Raw genomic sequence first — 12,808 nt, forward strand, 5'->3', positions numbered from 1 at the left:
TAACAAACGAACTTTGGGCAGAAAACCTTTATCTTGAGGCTTCGAGATTCACTACATTTCTCTCTTGTTTGGTTTGTTTAGGTTTTTTTTAAGAGAAATCATCTCCACAGCAGTTTGGTCACATTTCAGACCACCAAAACACATGTTCAAAGAAGCCATCTTCATCCACTTCTCCATAGATGTAAATATATTCTCCAGCAGTCGGTGGAAGCGCTGCCTCTGGATTTTCATTAGGTCCATCAAAAGGATTGTAGCTGAAATATTTACAATATGAAGACTTCCTTTGTACAGGAATTTTCACAGCAACACATTCAAGCTGTGATGTTAGATCAGCTTACGATTCACTGGGACTGCATCCACCTTTTGCAAGAAGCAAATTGCACAGACAATGGTCAAGACTCTAGTTTATGGTTTCGTATATAACTAATATGTTCCAAAAGCAGCTGGGGATAATTTTCTGAGTAACAGAACAGAAAACATCAGGCCTGTGATGTCTGAAGGAACAGATCAGAGTGACTCAAGAAAATGTGTAAGGAAAGACTTGAACTACCTGAGCACCTGCTGTGTTTGTGAGGGTACCAAGTAGATAAACTGTAGGGCTTCATTTCCAAATAAACATTCTTAAATTCACCTGCACCCATAACTATTTGATGTAGACAGCTCTCTACATTTCATGCATTGAACAGTTTTGACACACCTCCCCCCCCCCAAAAAAAAAAAAAGAAATACTGAAAATGTCCTAAACTTGTCAGGTTACACTTTAGCTGTCATACGACTGTCATGGACAAGCACAGCATCTCAAAATTCCCATGTTTAAAACCCTAAGAATGAGCTGATCCATGCAAAAACAGCATGCACAAGAACAACACAGCCTTTTACTTCATAATTTCATCCTTATCCAGCCCTCAGGATCCAAGCTATGAAACTCTCAGTGCTGTAACTCCACATTTAAACAGCAATCCAAACCCTTCACCAGCTTGAACACGATAAATACATTAGTGTTAGGATTTGGACTCTGGGTAGTTCTAACCTGCCTTCCCGGTGATACTTGCGCTAATCAAAGGGTCTATCATAGGAAAATGCCTCATGAAAAACTGGGCATCTGACCGGACAAAGCTTTGCAAGCGTCTACTGCAATTTCTGCTCTTTAGTCTTTAAAAGGGAATTCAACATGCCAAAGCAATGTTATCCTCTCTGTGAGCTGACTGAGACTTTATGGGCCCAAGACTCAGACATGAAGGCAGAGATCACATTTGATCTGCTCCTCACAAGCACAGAATCCTCCCAATACTCTTCCTCTAACCCACAGTGCAAAAGCTGAAGGGTATCTCAATACTCTGAACTCTAAGTAGCGATTTGGGTTTGGCAATGTTGGCTCAGTGGACAGCAACAGTTATCAGAAAATCTGGATTTCTGTGTGCTTTTTTTTTTTTTTTTTTCCTTTTAAAATTACAGCCTGAAAGATTTTGGCCAAAAACTTCAGGAATTCTGGGCTGAAATTTTCTTGTTGGAAAAAGATTTCTTGGACTATTCTAGAGAAATCAGACATTTCAAGGATGTGTCCATTCAAACTCAATTTTCCATCCAATATCATATTTTAAAAAATCAATGTTACACACAATGTTACAAGACAGCTTTCCCCTGAATCTCAAGTGCGGTGCTTGGCAGCTGCTGAGATCAGAAATCTGGTCATTTGCATTCGGCTTGTTATTTTCCACAGGGATTCCCTGTGTCCCCACTTCCTCCCGGGGAGTTTGGTGCCCCTGCTCTGCCCTGCCCTGCCCTGCCCTGCCCTGCTCTGGGGGTGACATGTGTGTCAAGACAGCTCGCGGGCTCCACCGGTTCAGCCCTGGGCAGCAGCACTTGTTCCTCCTCGCTGACACCTGGTGCTCTGTGACTGAAAGTCTGGCTAAAAGAACTCTCTAAGACTCGATGTGGAATTTTAGCAAGCGGGCATTCTTTATTGCAGGGCTGGGTGCACGGGGCCACCCTGCACATCGCCTCTGTTGTGTGGTGGTGCGGGCAACCATGACATGGTCCCTGCTCAGCCCTGAGGAGCAGGGGTGGCTTTGGCCTCCCCACCAGCCCTCTCCATCTCTGGGGAGGTGATGCCGTGCAGAGAGCCTTGACCTGCTCAGCTGGGCTGCAGGGTCCCCTCAGCACAACCGTGGTCAGACAGATGCTCAGGGGAACCGTGTTCTGTGTGGTCCGTGCCATCGTCCCTGCCATGGTGGCTGCCTGGCAGGACACAGCAGGGCGGTGGAAGCTGCAGGCAAAGGGACAAGGGTGGGATATGGACAGGGGTACCACAGGGACACTGGCTGCCAGGGACGCGGGTGGCTCACGGTTGTCACTAGAAGGCGGGGGAACGGCGATGCCGGTGGACCAGGGACACGAGCTCTAGAACGCGGCAGCTGTCGAGGTTCCACCGCGCGGCTCCGGCAGCGCGTTCCGGGCCGGTGGCCGTTGCTGCGGCGGTCGTTAGCGATGGCGCTGCCGGGCCCATGGCGCTGCCCCTGGCGCTGGCCGTCGGCGCTGCCCCTGGCGCTGTTCGTGGCGCTGACCTGCCTAGCGCAGGGATCGCTGCTGGGAGCGGCGCTGGGCGCGGGGGGTGCCTGGTGTGCGCTGCGGTCCCGCCCGCCCGCCAGGCGCCCTCCGGCCCCGCGCCCGCCCGCACGGTTCCTGCCCCCACGGCGCCCTCCCCGACGGCTCCTGCCCCCCTGCAGGCCGAGCCTGGTAGCCCGCTTCCCATCCCCGTGGCTCCAGGCCGTCCAGCTCCCGAGGGGCAAAAGGGCCGGTAACGGCGGCCCGGCCACAGCCATCGGCCACAATGAGAGCAGGCTGTCCCACACCAACTGCTTCGGGTGAGCGCAGGGGTAGGATGTGTGTGGGACAAGGACACTGATGGCACAGGGATGCAGGTGGGATAAGGACACGGGTGGCACAGGGACACTGGTTGTCAGGGACACAGGTGGCACAGGGACACTGGTTGTGAGGGATGCAGGTGGCACAGGAACAGGGGTGGAAAAGGGATACAGATGGCACAGGGACACTGGTTGTGAGGGATGCAGGTGGCACAGGGACATGGGTGGGATAAGGATATGGCTGGCACAGGGGCACTGGTTGTCAGGGATGCAGGTGGCACACGGATACGGGTGGGATAAGGACATGGGTGGCACAGCAAAGGCTCCTGCCCCCATGTCAGCTGCACGGCAAAACAGCCTCTAACGGTGGCCCAGCTGCAGACACCGTCCGTGCTGAGAGCACCCGTCCCGCTGCTATTGCCTTGGTTGAGCACGAGGAGAGGATGGGATTGGACCCTCCAGCCACTAATGGTGGTGCTGACCATTGTGTCCCCCCAGAGACCCGCCGCAGACCATGCACCGTCAGGACCCGCTGCCACCGGATCAGAGCCCTGAGATGGATTTCCCACCAGTACGCTGGGACAGTCAGATTCCCAAGGGCTCTCTATGGGCCCATCGCCCAGCCCCGCTCCTCAGCCCAGCACAGAGCTCTTTTCCTCTCCCCACTCTGCCGTGGCCAGTCTGCTGGGGGAATACATCCAGGGGAAAGGGAAAGACAAAATCTCTTTGCTGTGCTGACACCTTTTCAGCTGGAGGCAGCAGCACGTGTGGGAGGCCTGTGTTCCCACTTTGACGTGCGTCTCCTCAGCACTTGCTGAGCTGGAATAAAACACTGCTCACATCCTGGGCTGGGCTTGCAGATGTGAGAGTGGGATGTAGTCGTGGCTAATGGAGCTCTGCATCTGTGCAGGGAAAGGTTTTCTGCAGGATGGATCAGTAGGGAAGGGTTTGCTCTGGCTGGGCCAGCAGCGCCCTCCCTCCCCGTCGCCTCGGCCAGTAAAGAGCCTGGAGGCCACTTGCTCCCGGAGCGGGTTAGGTTTGGGATGTTCAGACTTTGCCCTCCATGGACATTCTGGAGGAGAGATGAGCAGTGTTGAAGCAAGAGAGGCTCTGGGCTCAGAAGCCAGCACCTGGGAGATGGGATTTACTCTGTGGTGAGCAGGTGAATGGGAGGCTGTGCTCCCCTGAACCAAATTAGTTACTCCTGGTCTCTTTCTATGCTCCAGGAGAAGAGGATGTGCATGAGGGCGTCCACACAGTCCAGCACAAGATCCTGCTGTGCTGTGTCAGAGTGGAAAGGAAGGTAATGTACTGCTCATCCGGCGAGTGCCTGCTTGTTGATGCCAGCCGGGAGAAAGCAGTCACCTTCCCAGCTGTCCCGGTGCCCAAGTCCTACTCTCCACTGGAGAGTGGGTCACCCTGGGTCACCCAGCTGTGGGGAAGCCCTGTTGTTGTGTCCATCAGCATCCCTGCTGCCTTGTTCCACTGCGGTCCTGGCATCAGTGCTGACCTGCACCATCCCTGCCCTGCTCTCGGGCCGGCTTAGAGCTTGAAGGGCTCAGATTGCTGCAGCGGTGACATTGCCATGTGGCACTGGCATGTCCTGGGTCCGGCTGGTTGCTGAAACGCTGCAAAGAGATGGCGCCTGGTTTTTGCCGTCTCCTCAAAAGCAATTCATGGGAGCTCCAGTAGGGCTGTAATGTAGCACCCGCCTGGGCGCGCAGGCCCTTGTTCTCCTCTCTGCTGGCTCAGAGAAGGACCTGAGCTTGTCCTGACTAAAAGCAACAGAGCTGCTGCCCTGCTGACAGGCTGGGTCCAAGCCAGGCAGTGGCTCCCACCCAGGATCCCCAGCTGCTGCCCTGAGGCTGCCCGAGCCAGGCCCTGGGAAGTGGAGCGGAGCAGCTCCTCTGCCTGGAGCCACGGTCAGGCTGCTGCAGTGACTCAAGGCTGTTGCTCACCTGAGCTCAGCTGTTTAGCAAAGATGGCAAAGAAACTCAGCAGGAATGCTTGTGGGAGTCCTTGGAGTGTTGGGTCTCGTCCTGCTCCCAGTGGAGTCAGCCAAGCCTGGGGCTGACCCTAACTGGCTCTCTCCCACTTGCGCAGGGAGCAGGACGTGCAGCGACCAAGGACCTGCACGCCCGGAATGGCGGACAAGGCTGTGCAGACGGAGGAAGGTGAGTGTAGATGGGGCCCAGCTCTGTGCTGGGCTTGGAAGGGCCACTGGTGCGGGCCAGCAGCAGGACAGCAGGTAGCTCAGGTCTGCAGGTGGGATCAGCTTGAGGTGTCCCCTGGAAACTAGGAACGTGCTGGTCCTGAGACAGTGACGTTTGTGCTGGCCTCAGCAACTGCCCTAGAAGGGATTTCCTGGTGCTAATTGAGGGGCACTGACAGATGCCTGGGAGCTGGTCTGCAAGGGGGAACACCAGCCTCCATGCCAGCATGGGCCCAGGTGTCAGCCCTAGAGCAAGATCTGTTGCAGTACAAGTAGCACCCTGCTCAACTTCCAGGCTGAGCTCATTCCAGTGCTTCCTCAGCTAAAAGAGAGAGGAAATCCCATGTGCCCATCGCAGAGAGGGTCCCGTGGCACAGTGCTAGGCCCACGTGTGGCAGTTTGTGTGGTTTGTGGTTTGGGTGGGCAGCATGCAAGGACCGTCTGTGGAGGTGGGAAGGGACCGCTGGCCCGTGGAGCCCCAGCAGGCTCTTGTGACAGCTTCCCCACGGATCCCTTGTGGCCAGCTGCTGCCCCAGGGCATCGCAGCCTTGTCTGTGGCTTAAGGCCGTGTCCCTGGCACTGCCCTCCAAGATGGTCATCCAGAGAGGAGTGAGAAGGGACAACCCCCTTGGTACAGGACAAACGCCTCTGCTGGGAGCTGCTCCTGACTTCTCTCCTCCCGTAGCTGTCGAGAGGCCTGAGGAGAAGCGGCGGCAGTCCCCGAGCCCATCACCATCGCCGGGGAACAGAAGGCTGCGCAGGAGGAGCATCTGCCTGCTGGTGCCTTGCGAGACCCACCCACTGGTGCAGGTACGTCGCTGTCTCGCAGCCTCTTTTGGCCTCCTGTGGGCATAGAATGTGCTCAGTGCAATTCCTGCAGGGCTGGGGGCAGGCTGACCTGCCTGCCTTGGGGCAGGAGGTCTCGTCCTTGGCTGAGTGGGAAGTGACGCTCTCCCCTGCCCCAGTGTGTGCTGGGCTGTGCGTGACCGTGCTGCCCGCTGCCGGAGCAGCGACTGGGCCGGGCAAGGCTGCTGTGCCCTCAGCGCCAAGCTGGGGGCCAAAACGAATGGGGACCGGATCTCTGCGGTGGCTGTGGCAGAACCACGGGCTTCACAGCTGTGGTGCCGGCCTGCTTCTACACCTCCTTCAGAGCGGCTCTGCCGGCTTCCTTGAGAAGGAACTAAGCTACTGCTCTCTCTTGGCAGTTCCCTGAGCTCATCCCGGGCTACCCCTCCACAGAGGCGATCCTAGAGAAGGAGAGGGAGGCAGCGTGGCAGCGCTTTTGCCGGCTGTTGGGGCCCAAGGCTGGTAAGGGCAGACTGGGAACGCAAAGGGCACGGCAAGGAGGAGAAAGGCAGGGCCCGGGCTGGCAGGGCAGTGGGGTCTCTGTTTAGTGCAGGCTGAGGAAGCTCCTGGCAGCTTCTCGGGTCTGAAGCTATTAGAGACTTGTGAAGGCTCGGGCGGGAGACCTCATGCTCCGCAGTGCCCAGGGTGATGGGGAGGTTCCCCAGGGCCGGAGCTGTGAGCTGCTCACGCTGGGAGGCTCTGCTAGGGGGTAGTCCTATACAGCAAGTTGCGGGTCCTGATTTCGTGCTCCCTCCCAGCAGATGCGGTCCCCAGCACCAGTGGGGAAGGTATGTCCCTGGACACAGTCATCGCACAGGGCTCCTCAGGCACCAACCGCACACAGGCAGCGTTTGCACCCACAACATCAGTCGTTTCTGGGCTAGCCGCTTTTACCACCACCGGCCTTACACACACCAGCCAGCCCAGAAGCAGGAGCGTGCCCGTGCTGGGAGGTGAGTCAAGGTAGATGGGCCTTCTGCAGGGGTGAAGAGCAGGGCTAGGTCTAGGCAGCAGCTTTCCTGCTGGGCCTGGCTGAGCTTCCCAGGCTCAGCAGCCCTGAGGGGCTGGTGCTTGGGCTGTGCAGAGCCTTGCCGTGTGAAGGGAAGGTGCTTCCGTCACTCTCTGCCCCAGTCCCCAGCCCTGGGGGGTGGAGGGGAATCTGAAATGCCGCTCCTTGTCCCCTCTGGATGCAATGGATGCGTCGGTTCCTGTGCATGCTGCCAGCTCCCTAAAGGCAGGCTCTTCCTCCTTTGCTGACCCCGGCTCACAGTGGTGTGTTGCTTTCCAGGAACTCCTGCGCCCTTCTGTGGCCAGCGCCCCTCAGGCCTTGGAGGAGACGGCGCTTCCTCTGGTAGAGAGGGAGTTTATGCTTCAGCCTGGAGGAGCTGATGGGTCGTGTTGACCCCTTGGGCTGGGGGATGGCGGAAGGGCCAGGCTGTGCTGTAGGAGCCGGCTCGGGTGGTAGCTGCTGGGTTCTGGGGATGCAAAACCTTCCGTTCCACCTGGGACAGGGACTGTGGTAACCCCTGTGCCAGCTCGGAGCACGGCTGCAGAGACCTGAGCAAACCTTTGTGCTTCCAGGTTCGTCCACCCCTGCCTCTTCGACCCGACCAAGATCCAGGATTGAGGGAACTCGTAAGCGGATAAAGGCACGGATCAAGCATTCTTGCAATAAGTAACAGCCAGTGCTGCTGGCCCCCCAGCTGCAGGGGCTCTGGTCCAGAGCAGCCCCAAGGCGGGACTGGAGTGATGGGGCCAGGCCCGTCCCTGCTGCCGACAAGAAACCGTCCTGGGTGGCAGCGCCCGGGGTGGGACGGGGTGAACCGAACTCTTCCTCCTGGAACAGTTCCACAGCCAAGGCTGGATGAACCTCTGTGTATCTCTGCAGCATTTCCTTCCTGGCTTTATTTTGCCATGTTTCCTAAGCTGTAAACTTTTGCTCCAGCCCTGGCAGTCTCCCCTCCCTTCTTCTCTGTGCTGGTGTCCCCTCCCCATGTCGGGGTGCTCTGGAGCCACTAGCGGAGTCCAGAGCGGATGGGGGTCCTCCCCCTCCCAAATCCAAATCATTTCTCATTTGTGGCTCATCCCCACGTGTTTGGGGTTTACCAGCTCCCAGGAGCTGCGGTGCTGTCTCCCCTGGTGCCATTCAGTGGGAGCAGGGCAGAGGCTGCCGGAGCCAGGGCTCACCTGCGAGCTGCTCCCCCCCGCCTGCGGGGTCCCCACCACCCTCAGGAGGGCTTCGCTGCTTTGTCTTTAACTCTCTGTGTCGGGTGGAGTCTGAATTACAGGAAAAAGCACAAATATTGCAATGTTCTTTAATGAAATAAGACTTTATTTTTACACTGAAGCTGTTACAGCATCTCCTTCCTTCTAAAATGTGATGTACATGGATGTGACTAAACCTGTTCTGTTTGGTTTTTTGTTCTTCCCCAAGGAGGAGGACCGCTCCGATGCCAAGTGGCCTTTTGGGCCACCAGCAGGAAAACGTCGGCGGCTATGATATTTTTTGAAGATTTTTATTGTTCTATGTTTGTTCTACGTTTGTTCTAATATAGTTGTTATACTGTTGTTCTTTTGTTGTTACGCTGTAGTTTTTTTGTTGTTATACTGTAGTTGTTTTGTGGTTTTATTGTTTAACTGTTTCTATGCAATTTCCTCCCTCCCCCCCCAACCCCCAATGCTCCCCATCCCCTGTTTTTTTTGTTACTTAAAATAAATAGACTGTGTTCACATCTGCCTTGCCCTTGTTTTATTCCTGGGGCAGGGCACAGGGGGCCCCTTTCCAGCACCCTCTGCTTGTGGGTACTTGTGTGGTTGAATAACAGTTAGTATTATTATTACTATTTCTTATTACTATTTCACTGGTTTTCCTCCACTTTGCCTCTGCTTCGAGCAGTGGCAATTTCAGGGCAAGACTGCACAGATGTGCTGGAAAGGCCAGTGCAGAGAGAGAAAGTCTGCTCTGGGTCATCCCAACAGTAATACTCAAAGCATGGTACCTCCAGGGCTGCTTGGATTCTGCCTTGTTAATGGCCGGATTGCTGCTTCTTATGCAGAATCACCAAACACTTCTGTCACGGAGGCTAATTTCATGATTACAATCGTACTATATTAAAAGTGCATCACAGACCCCAAGGAATCATTATTGAGAGATGAAAATTAGTTTTTAGCTCCCCCCACCTTCCAGGATATTAATACTGCCAGATCTTATCCTCCCACATGTTAGAGCTGATCATCCTGCACCTTGATTTTGCGTATAGTCTGGTAAAGGGAAAACCAGGCTGGCTTCCTTTTCCTGATCCCAGTTTAGTTCTCATCTCTGAATGAACCAGTCATCAAAATGAACTTGTTGAATAAACTGAGATGAAGAATTCACTTTCTTTCTGCACCTGCAGATGAAGCTGGTGTTGTAAAAAGCTGGTTCAGCACTCACTGTACTATTTCTAACCACTTACTCAGTGACACCCGCCAGTTGGGTGTTTTGACTTTCTCTGAAATTCTTGCAGCAAGCCTGGCCTGCTGGTATATTTTGTACTTCGTGATGCTTGATTTCACTGTCGTGTAGGCTGCCCTTATTTCACATCTTATTTTAAACAGGGCTGTTTTTAAAAGGACAGACATGCTTGGTTTAAAATAATTACATTTTTAAAATTTTTTAACATTTTAAACTGGTAAACTCTTTGATTTTGCTCACATTTGGCAAAATGTATCCTAGTTGATAACAATTACCTCAAATTGCTGAGAACTATTGATTTGGAGGTATAGAAAATACTTGGCAACAAAGTTAGTTTTTTCCTGGAACAGGAAACTTGCACTTAGAGATACATGCATATTTGTATGTGACATGTTCTAGCACCTTTGATGGTACAAAATTAGTACAATGCACAAAAGGGAAGAAAAAATGTATTCATGGTGGGTTGGTATTTCATAGCAAATTGCCATAGAGAGTAACAGAGCAATGGATGTAATTGTAACTAGCATAAGGGCTGTACATGAGCAACATGACCTATACAGGTATAGTTCAAATGGCAAATGCCTTAACATGAATGCACTTAGACAATATATGAGGATTAGTTCTGTATGGGAAGCAAAATAGGTTAAGAGTGTAACTACAGCCATCAACGGGCGGTCAGCCAACCGTGTGCTGGGCTGCAACACAAGAAGCGTGACCAGCAGGTCGAGGGAGGGGATTCTCCCCCTCTACTCAGCTCTCATGGGACCACACCTGCGGTCCTGCATCCAGCTCTGGGCCCCTAACGGGAGAAGGATGTGGAGCTGTTGGAGTGAGTCCAGAGGAGGCCATGGAGATGCTGTGAGGGCTGGAGCAGCTCTGCTCTGGAGACAGGATGAAGGAGCTGGGCTTGTTCAGCCTGGAAAAGAGAAGGGTCCGGGGAGATCTTAGAGCAGCTTCCCGTGCCTAAAGGGGCTACAAGAAACCTGGAGAGGGGCTTTGGGCAAGGGCCTGTAGGGACAGGACAAGGGGGAATGGTTTTAACCTGACAGAGGGGAGACATAGACTAGATACGAGGAAAATATTCTTCCCTCTGAGGGTGATGAGGTATTGTCACAGGTTGCCCAGAGAAGCTGTGGCTGCCCCATCCCTGGCAGTGTTCAAGGCCAGGCTGGACACAGGGGCTTGGAGCAACCTGCTCTAGTGGAAGGTGTCCCTGTCCATGGCAGGGAGTTGGAACTGGGTGAGCTTTAAGGTCGCTTCCAACCCAAAACAGTCTGGGATTGTATGATTTGCCTGTACTGGAAAATTATACTAACATAATTCTTATAATATGCACAGGTAGTCTGGCATTGAGTTGAATTTCAACAGAAGCCCAAGGAAAAACTGCGCTTTGAGGCGGACAAGGAAATACCAAGCAGGCCTGTGGCTGGAAACAGGTGAGTGGATGAAAGAGATGAATGCCTCTGACCTGTGGAGTCTGGTAACTTCTTGCTGTGGTCCTGCTACAGTGCTGTTTTTTTCTGATCTTAATGTCTTGCTGTGTATGACTGGTTTGTTTTTCTGTTAGGAGTACACTATGAACTCGGAGGAGGAGAAAAGTGGGGAGGCAGAACGGAAGTAGTGAAAACTTGGTGGCTTGAGTTATATTTAGCTTTTTTTGATCAGATTAATAACTTTGATGATTTACACCATCCGTATTCTGTACTTTTTAATTCTTTCTTAAGGAAGCATCTTAATGAACTCAGAAATCATTCTGCCTTGTTGTGAGGCAGAGAAGATCGGTTGTTTACAGTTTGGAAACCTGAGTGACTGCAGTTCTTAAAGCTTCTTAAACTCCTGCAACTGTTCTAGACTTTGAAAAAAAGTTCTGAGCTTCATTGAACTTAGAGATTTACAAATAATCATTTCTCATAACATTTTTCTTTCAAGTAAATATACCAGCTAAGTTGACATTAATGCTCTTATTGATAAGAAGGGTAACATTAGTTGAGTATTACTTTCTGTTATGTGTATTTTTATCTTAACACAGTCAAACATAACAAGGGAACATGATTAAAAGTAAGTATTGACTTTTCTTTTTCTGTGCAGGACAACCAAACCAGGAAGTAAAGACATTCTCAATACTAAATTAGACTATTCTTAATTTAAATCTATATTGATTCAAGTTTTTAGTTAACCCTAACCTTAGCATTCTTGATTGTGATTAAAATACTATGGTCGTTTGCAGATTCTTTCAGTCGGGAGCTAGCAAGGCTGGGAAGAAAAAGGCCCCGTAGGGAAAGGCCTCTATTTTTGTTCTGTCAATGCTTGTCTGTTTGGCATTGCTCATAAGAAATGTCTCCTTATCTCTTTTGATGTCTTCTTAATTAAGAGGGCTCTGGTGTATAAAAGTGAAGACTGCAGTGGTCAACTACTGGTTCTTCTGGGGATGGATGTTTCATTGCGATAGAAAGGTCAAAACATAGGTTAAACAGACGTTTAATTCCACAGTTTTCTTCCCGAATCCACGCAGGTTTTCACAGCCCTTTTCTTCTATAATTGTGGCAGGAGCATCCAGAATCCTAAAATGCAAGAATTGTAGTTATCAGATACACCAACAAAAGTAAGCTTGAGCTAAAAAAAAGATGTTAGAGGTAAAAGCAGTTAAATGGGTTAGCAAAACAGTATCTTCTGTGCACAGTAACTGGAATACCTCACTTCTCTTGACCTCCATGAGCTCTTCAGTGCTGGCATAAATCTCAGCTGGAAGAGGAAGCTCTGTTCCAGTGATGCGAAGCTTACTCCTTTGTCTGATGTTAATGCAATATGTTCTCACTTGCAAAGTGCAAAGGTTTTTTCTTTTCTTCTTTTCCAGAAAAGAAGGAGGGAACAGTTGATAGAATTGGAGTGTGTTCATCTTCTACTGCTCTGTGACTATGTGCTGGAACTGTAATTTCTTCTGTTATACCTTTTAAGGCAGAATTATATGGATACAACTCAAGAGAATGTTACTTGTGAAATGAGTTATTTAGGTAAGCACCCCAAGAAATTTTTCACAAAGTTGCAGTTTGTTTCCTAATTAAAAAGGTGTAGAAGAGTCTGAATGATCCTCCCTGTCAAACAAAAAGCATGATCTGCATTGCAGAAAGTTTGAAATTATATATAGTTTATTTGTCAGCAATAATGAAAAAAATGGATTTTATAGTTTAGAGTGTGTAAATTTTATTTGCTGCTATCACAAGGCTAAATTATGCTTATGCTGGATCCATACTGTGTTTTAAGATATTACCCAGGCAATGAGAAATAAAGCAGATTAAAAGGAAATTCAGGCTGAGGAAGTAAAAAGGATGCAGTAACTAAAAATATAGCATTCATGGAAACTTGCAGAATGATAATCCTCCAAGCAGATATTTTCCAATGAAGTGTATAGTGGAAGAGGTGGTCCAGCTGCTT

Source organism: Strigops habroptila, assembly GCF_004027225.2.
Source record: "Strigops habroptila isolate Jane chromosome 13 unlocalized genomic scaffold, bStrHab1.2.pri S16, whole genome shotgun sequence".
NCBI classification, from domain to species: Eukaryota; Metazoa; Chordata; class Aves; order Psittaciformes; family Psittacidae; genus Strigops; species Strigops habroptila.